Here is a 6,843-nt window from a genome sequence, read left to right on the forward strand (position 1 = left end):
GTTAATTTAGGGAAGCTCCGAGGTATCTTTTAAGTAGAAATGAAAGAATTGTCATTATAAGAATTAAGCTGTGAGAGGAAAAGCTGGGCTGCAGCCCAACTGGAGCCTGCAGGTGCTCCAAGCTGTCAGCCTGAACAGGCCACCTGCAGGGCAGCAGGATGAAGATGGAGAAGTGGCGAGGGGATACTTTGTTTCAGCCCGAATGCCAATAAAAGTCTAAAATATCCAGAGTGTTGTGAGACTCCCTTCCTTGCCAGGCTGTAGCTAAGTGGACAGTCCCTTTCAGAGGCCCAAAGAACATAGTGAGGTAAGCAGCTTTGCTTACCTGAAGTGTGGAATGCCCATGGGCAGCTGCAAGACTTGCGGGTAATGAATGCCAGGTGATGAGCTCACATTCAGGACAACACTAGGAGGCAGATGTGCAGTCCTTTCTGGGCCTCTTGTCTTGAAGATGTCAGGGTGATCAGCAGCAATCACCATTTTGTTCCCACCCTCCTCTCACTATGTCACCTATGGGATGGAATGGCATTCTCACAGCAGCATCTGGCCCTTCCTCCCTGCTTCTCTTTTCCCCCCTTTTCAGCCCAGAGCCCCAGGGACCATCTGGGCCAGCCTCATCCCCCACGGATGTGTGCAACCACCAGGGCCTCCTGCAGAGCCCCATTCCCACTCTGCTGCCTCCTTGGCCTTTTCCCACATCTGGGCCAGACTGCTGTTGCCAGCTGTTGTGCACACACACACACACACACACACACACACACACACACACAGAGCATACCAAGCATACCACACCTGTCAGGGAGCAATTTGATGTAGGAGCCCCTGCTAACCACGGCTCAACAGCCCAGCACTTTTCCCACCCAGCTGTGGCTCCATTTGGACTCCATCTGCTGGGATACCCACTGTGAGGGACTGCTCAGGGCCTGGATGCTCCTCGAATGGTGTCCACAGGCCTGATTTCCACGCCTCCCCATTCCTCCTACCCCTAAAGCTGCCTCAGCCTTCTAAACACAATTTTTCTTACTCTAATGGCTTCCTGTGCTTTACTACATACTGTAAACAGGAGTACACAGTTTTGATTGTCTTTGCTCTAGAATTAATAAAGATAAGTTGGAAGTGCTGCTAGAGTTTGTAATTTCAAACTTGAAGCAACTGCAAGAAGTAGAGAAGCTTTCTGTGCAGCTTTTCAGTGAATCTGAAGTCTCCTTCCTCTTCACTCACTTTCAGCATATCTGTTGATTTTCCTTTGCTGTCATCTTTTAAGGTTCATCACTTGTCTATCCATCTGTAACAAAACCCTGTAAACCCAATGCAAATTTACCATCCTTTGTATTTTTCCTCTTCTGGAAAAACTGAGGCTCCTGTCCTCTAGACTTTGATTCCCATCTTGGCTCTGGCTAAGAACAGAACAAATGGAATTTATTACCTGCTAGTAAGACCTGCTATCAAAAGTCACAGTTAGAGCTAAGCATGGTGCTTCTCTCCCTCTTTTGAATACACATCTTTGTGTCTAGGCCTGGGGATTTCCAGAAGCACCTGGAAGCTACTGCCAAGAACAAAAGTCTCGCTCTTGCTGGTTTGGATATGGATCTTTTGGTAGGATTTTGATCTACACCTACAGTGACCTACAGGAACTGGATCTTTGACACAAAGTGCCTTCAAGCAACATTTCAAAGCATAGTGGGCAATGAAGTCCAGATACTAATGAGTAGTGGTTTGTTTGAACTCTGTGTAACATATGGTACAATAGCCCAAAAGATGTTATTTTTGAGTGTTTCAGTTGTTTAAAACTTAGTCTTATTCTTGTCAACACTTTTCTTTCCTCCCTTCAGAAATCTACATGCCCAGGTACTAATTTCTTTCTCAGTTTGCTGACAAGTTACCTGTCAGACAATACTTGTTTCTTGACCCAGAGATGGGGCAACTGTCACCATTAGGCCAGACGTGACATACACACGTGATCAGGGTCCAAGAAGAAAAACAGTTTTTTATTCTGCACGTTGTCCAGCTTATACACTCCTAACCAAATGTGATCTTCAGTCCACCGCTGGCCTTGGCTCGCAGGTGGCCACCAAGTGAGTGTCCTGGGAGGGCATCTTGGAGTGGGCACGGCTGGTAAGTGAGCAGAGCCAGCGAGAGGAGCCGGTGGGGCGTGCCGGGAGGGGCTGAGGTGAGGCCCGGCAGGGCGGCAGCCAGAACGCTGCGAGGGCAGCGAGCGTGGAGTGAGCAGGGGCTGAGCAGTGCCCCAGGCCGGGCCATGGTGAGCTGCGGCGGGGCTGGGCAGGGGCTGCCTGAGGCGTGGCGCAGCATCAGCCCCACTGATGGCATTGCGGTCCCTCTGCAGCACAAGGGCGCCCTGGTGCTGGTGCTGCTGTGGAAGGTGTCGTGACCTGGCTTCCGCGGCGTCATGCAGCTCCTGGACTGGTTCGAGGTTCCCGAGGGCTTCACACTGCTCATGGAGCGTCCGCAGCGCTGTCAGGACCTCTGGTACTTCCTGCTTGAGTGGCAGTTCCTGACAGAGCCCGTGGCACGGGGGCTGCTCCGCCAGGTGCTGGAGGCCGTGCGGCACTGCAGCAGCCGGGGTGTCCTGCACCGCCACATCAAGGCCGAGAACGTCCTCGTTGACCTGGCCACGGGCAAGGCAAAGCTCATCGACTTCGGGTGAGGCACAATCCTCCAGGGCACGTTCTACACCAGGATGTCAGGTAAGCCCAAAGCCGGGGCCCAGCAGGGCAGCAAAGTTTCCCCCTTGGCTGGCAGAGGGGGAAGAGGGAGTGAAGAAAGGAGGGAGGGAAGGAGGGAGAATCCTTCTTCAGCCAGCTGCAGCCAAGTTGCTTTTTGGCAGGGCAAGGGCTGGCTGTTGTGGAACAGGAGCTGGGTGGGAGGGAGGGAGCAGCATGGGCCTGATGAGCTATGCCCGTGTCCCATAGGAACACCGGAGTACAGCCCACCAGAGTGGATCCTCTTTGGCTGCTACCATGGCCAGCCAGCCACCATCTGGTCCCTGGGCATCCTGCTCTATGAGCTGGTCTGCAGGCACCTTCCTTTCCACACCAACGAGGACATTGTCTGGGGCCAGCTCTTCTTCCTGCCCCGGGTGTCTCAAGGTGGGGATGTGCCTTCAAGGCATGAGGGGAAGAACGGGATTGGGAGGGGCAGCTGGCACATAAGCATCCTGCTCTTGCAGCTGGTGAGGAGGTAGATCTCCTGGGCTCAGCTGGAGGAGGTGGCACCTGTGCCTCTGTGCTGGTGTCCTCCACAAGAGAGGATTGATAGGAAGATTTTGGCTGTAGCTCTGAGCACTCCTGGTGGCCTGGGCATTGTGGAAAGGAGCCTTGTCCCGCTGAGTGGCGGTTTCTGGTTTCTCTCCGCAGAGTGCCAGCACTTCATCAGGTGGTGTTTATGAATGGAGCCCACAGACAGGCCATCACTGGAGGACCTTTTTGAGCATTCTTGGCTGCAGGAGCCCAGCCTGGCCCAGGAGACAGCAGAGATGCATTCCTGTGCACAGTAGGATCCAGGAGCCAGCAAGTAGCACCAGCACGTGTCTTGTGGCGCTGGAAGAAAACCCTGGAGCGTTTCCATGCGACTGCGGCATGGAGGAGGGAGCGCAGCCAAGGAGATGCTTCCGCTGGTCCCCATGAGCTGTGGAGGGAGCGGCTCCATGGTGCCCGTCCCATTGGAGAAGTGGTGGCAGTGCAGTGAAGATGCCACGGCACCCCAGCTCAATGGCATCGTGATGTCCCTGCAAGCCGGGGCACAGCTGGCATGTTCTTCTGGAGCACGACCCCTTCCTGAGGGGGGAACACCCCCTCAGGAAGCTGGCTGGCTACCCCAGGATGTCGGCTCTGGCCTGGGCTGAGAGAAGGTGGGTGATGCTTTTGCCATTCATCTGCTCTGGCAGGAATTTGAACTTTAGACAATCACATGCCGTTATGTGGTTTCTCATCAGTTGTATAGATTGGAGAAGTCACTGTGTTCCAGAACTGTGCATAGAGGGTGAGTTTTGGGAGGGAAACGGGAGCTGCCCACAGGATCCGGGTGCTGCCGTCAGGATCCAAGTGCTGCCCTCAGAATCTAAGAGCTGCCCTCAGTTTCCAGGCACAGCCGACACGATCGAAAAGCTGCCCTCAGGATCTGGGTGCTGCCTGGTTGATCTGGGCACTGCCCTCAGGATCCTGGTGATGCCTATGGGATCCAGGCACGGCCCACACGACCCAGGCTCTGCCCACAGCATCCAGGAGCAGCCCGCAGGATCCAAACTTGGCCATGACGATCTGGGCAATGCAGTCAGGATCCAGACTCTGCCCACAGGATCCAGGCTCTGACCACACAATCCCGACGCTGCCCTCAGGACGCCATCCCACCGCCACGGCCCTCAGGGCAGGAGGTGGGAACGGAGGGGCCTGAGGAGAGTGCGGGCAGCAGCAGGACTTGGTTTCATTTATCCTTGTTGCTTAATGTCCAGGGGAAAAAAAATCCATATTTTTCCTTGTAGACCAAACCTAGGGGGCTGGAAGCTCTTGGTGGGCAGGGGGCAGGGGCAGCACTGGGGGCTGTCCTGACAACACCAGATGGTGAGGAGGAGGCCTGGGAAGCAAGCAGCCCCAAAGAGCTGTCCCAGGGGGAACAGGACCCAGATCAGAGAGGCAGAGGTGGAGAAGTGAGGCCCCATGTGAGGCCAGGCGAGGCCGGGGTAGAGCACAGCAACGTTCCCCCGTGCACAGCCTCAGGCCAAGCCTCAGGTCTGCCCAGCAGAGCCTCTCACAGCTGGGCAGAGGACTCCAGTCGTGAAACAATTCTTTTTCTCTTGCCCCCCAGCCCCTCCCCAAGCCAGGTGGATGCTCGCAGACAGTGGGCAATAGCAGCAGCAAAGATCCTCCTGGGAGGGCTGCCCAGCGAGTAGGGGGACAGCTCAGAGGATGTACAGGGTGCCAGCAGCAGCAGCAGCGGGGAGGAGAGCGCCTATGTGTCCTGTGAGGAGGAACCAAAACCTCTGGTGCCATGCAAAGGCACAGGACACTTAGAGCTTACTCCCCAAACCGGAGATCAAGCAGCTGCCAAAGGGGATGCTGGGATGAGCAAGGAGCTGTCAGACAAGCAGGGCAGCAGGGCCATCACTGTCTGCACTATGTGGGTGAGCCCCCGCTACCCACAGCTCCTGGGGCAGCCCGACACGCCGCGGGAAGAAGAGGCGTGTGGGGACCTGCCCCGCACATCTCGAGCCCTGGCAGCTCCCAGGCTCGCCACAGGCCATGGCCCAGCCCTGACCAGCAGAGCCCCTCACAGCACGGCAGAGGCCTCAACTCCAGGCCTGGTTCCAGAGCGCTGCTCCCACAGCCCCTCCCCAAGCCTGCTGGAAGCTCCCACTAGTCTAAGGTTATGGTTACACTTAGGGTTAGTTTTAGGCTTAGGGTTAGCATTAGGGTTAGGCTTAGTTTTAACGTTAGGCGTAGTGTTATTTTTCATGTTCGAGTAAGGCTTAGTTGTTAGGGTTAGTGTTAGGGTTAGCCTCTTTAGGGACAGAAGCTGAGCCATGCCTGTCAGTGTCACCACCCGAGGAGGGCTCTGGCTCCAAGGGACCCAGGACTGTCTGGAGTGTACCCAGTGCTGTCTGCAGCGTGGCCAGAAGACACCTGAGCTGGAGCACCGAGGAAGAGGTGAGTGCCTCACGCTCCTTCTCATGTGTGCCCATGTTCATACCAGGAACATTAGGATAATAAACAGGAGTGCTAATATAAGTTGTTTCTTTATGTGAAATACAAGGTAGTAATTTGTAATGCTCCCTGCCATTAGGGTGAAGGCCATCTCATGCCTTCTCTTCCTCTTTCATTAATAAATGACACATCGAGGTTCACTCCAGGAAGTGAAAGAAGCCAGGGGATTATGTTAAGAATTCTAAAGGCTTGGAGTAGAGGTGAGAAAAGTCCTAGGAAGAAGAAGAAATCTCTTAGGAAAGTTCTTAGGAGGCCATTTTTTGTTTTGATAGATGGTATTATTCTGCACTATGTCAGGAAGGTGTTCCTCTGGAATATGTTCCTTAGTCCTTTGAGTTGTAGCTTTTGCTAAGTTAGAAGTGGTTTTGATGGTTGCTTTTGTTGAAATAAAAGGACAGAATGAGTATATGGAAGTACTAGTTATTTTCATTGCCCTGTAGTCATTGATTTGGGGGAAAATCCTGGAGCCCAAAGCCTTTTGGTCCCCAGGATGGTGCAGTGTGTGTGATGTGGGCAGAGGAGAAAGGCGCTGCCTGGTCTGGGAGGGATGTGAGGACACCAAGCCCTTGTACCTTGCAGCACAAGGCATTTGTTGGATGCAGGACCCCATCCTTTTGTGTCCATTTTTCTCTTTTTGGCACCTTCCTTTCCAGACTGGGGAATGCACAACTTTGGAATCATCTATCTTCATGTTCTGAAGCATCTCAAATGAGCACATGGTCACCTAATGATGAGTTCTCCAGGACTTCAATGCAGGTAGCAATGAGATTCCATGTCAGAGGTGAAATTTCATGACAGTCCTTTCACTGGGCCAAAAGGGATGAACAACCTGAATTTTGGATCACTGAAATGGAGTGCAGAGGCCCTGAGACTCTTGTATTTTGGCAAAAAACGGGAATATTCCCTAGAAAACGCTGTGTTCTTTGAGGGAATCTGCATTAAACTTCCCCAGAACTGCAAGGCTGTCCAAGCCACTAAACAAGGCAAATAGTTCTGCATTTAATTTCAAAGTCACAGTCCTTCAATATCATCTGAACAGAGAGGGCACTTTTTAAGTGAGGGCAAAAATCCGTCAGCTTCTTGAGGAACTTTAGGCAACTCCCAACCTTGATTCTCCAGGACTGAG

General features: G+C 53.4%; 1 pseudogene; it reads left to right on the top strand.

The window, feature by feature from the left end:
• Positions 1-2,257: 2,257 nt before the first annotated feature.
• LOC134433852 (serine/threonine-protein kinase pim-1-like) lies at positions 2,258-3,644 on the top strand (annotated as a pseudogene).
• Positions 3,645-6,843: the final 3,199 nt, after the last annotated feature.

This window comes from Melospiza melodia, unplaced genomic scaffold (genome assembly GCF_035770615.1).
Source record: "Melospiza melodia melodia isolate bMelMel2 unplaced genomic scaffold, bMelMel2.pri scaffold_28, whole genome shotgun sequence".
Classification (NCBI taxonomy): Eukaryota; Metazoa; Chordata; class Aves; order Passeriformes; family Passerellidae; genus Melospiza; species Melospiza melodia.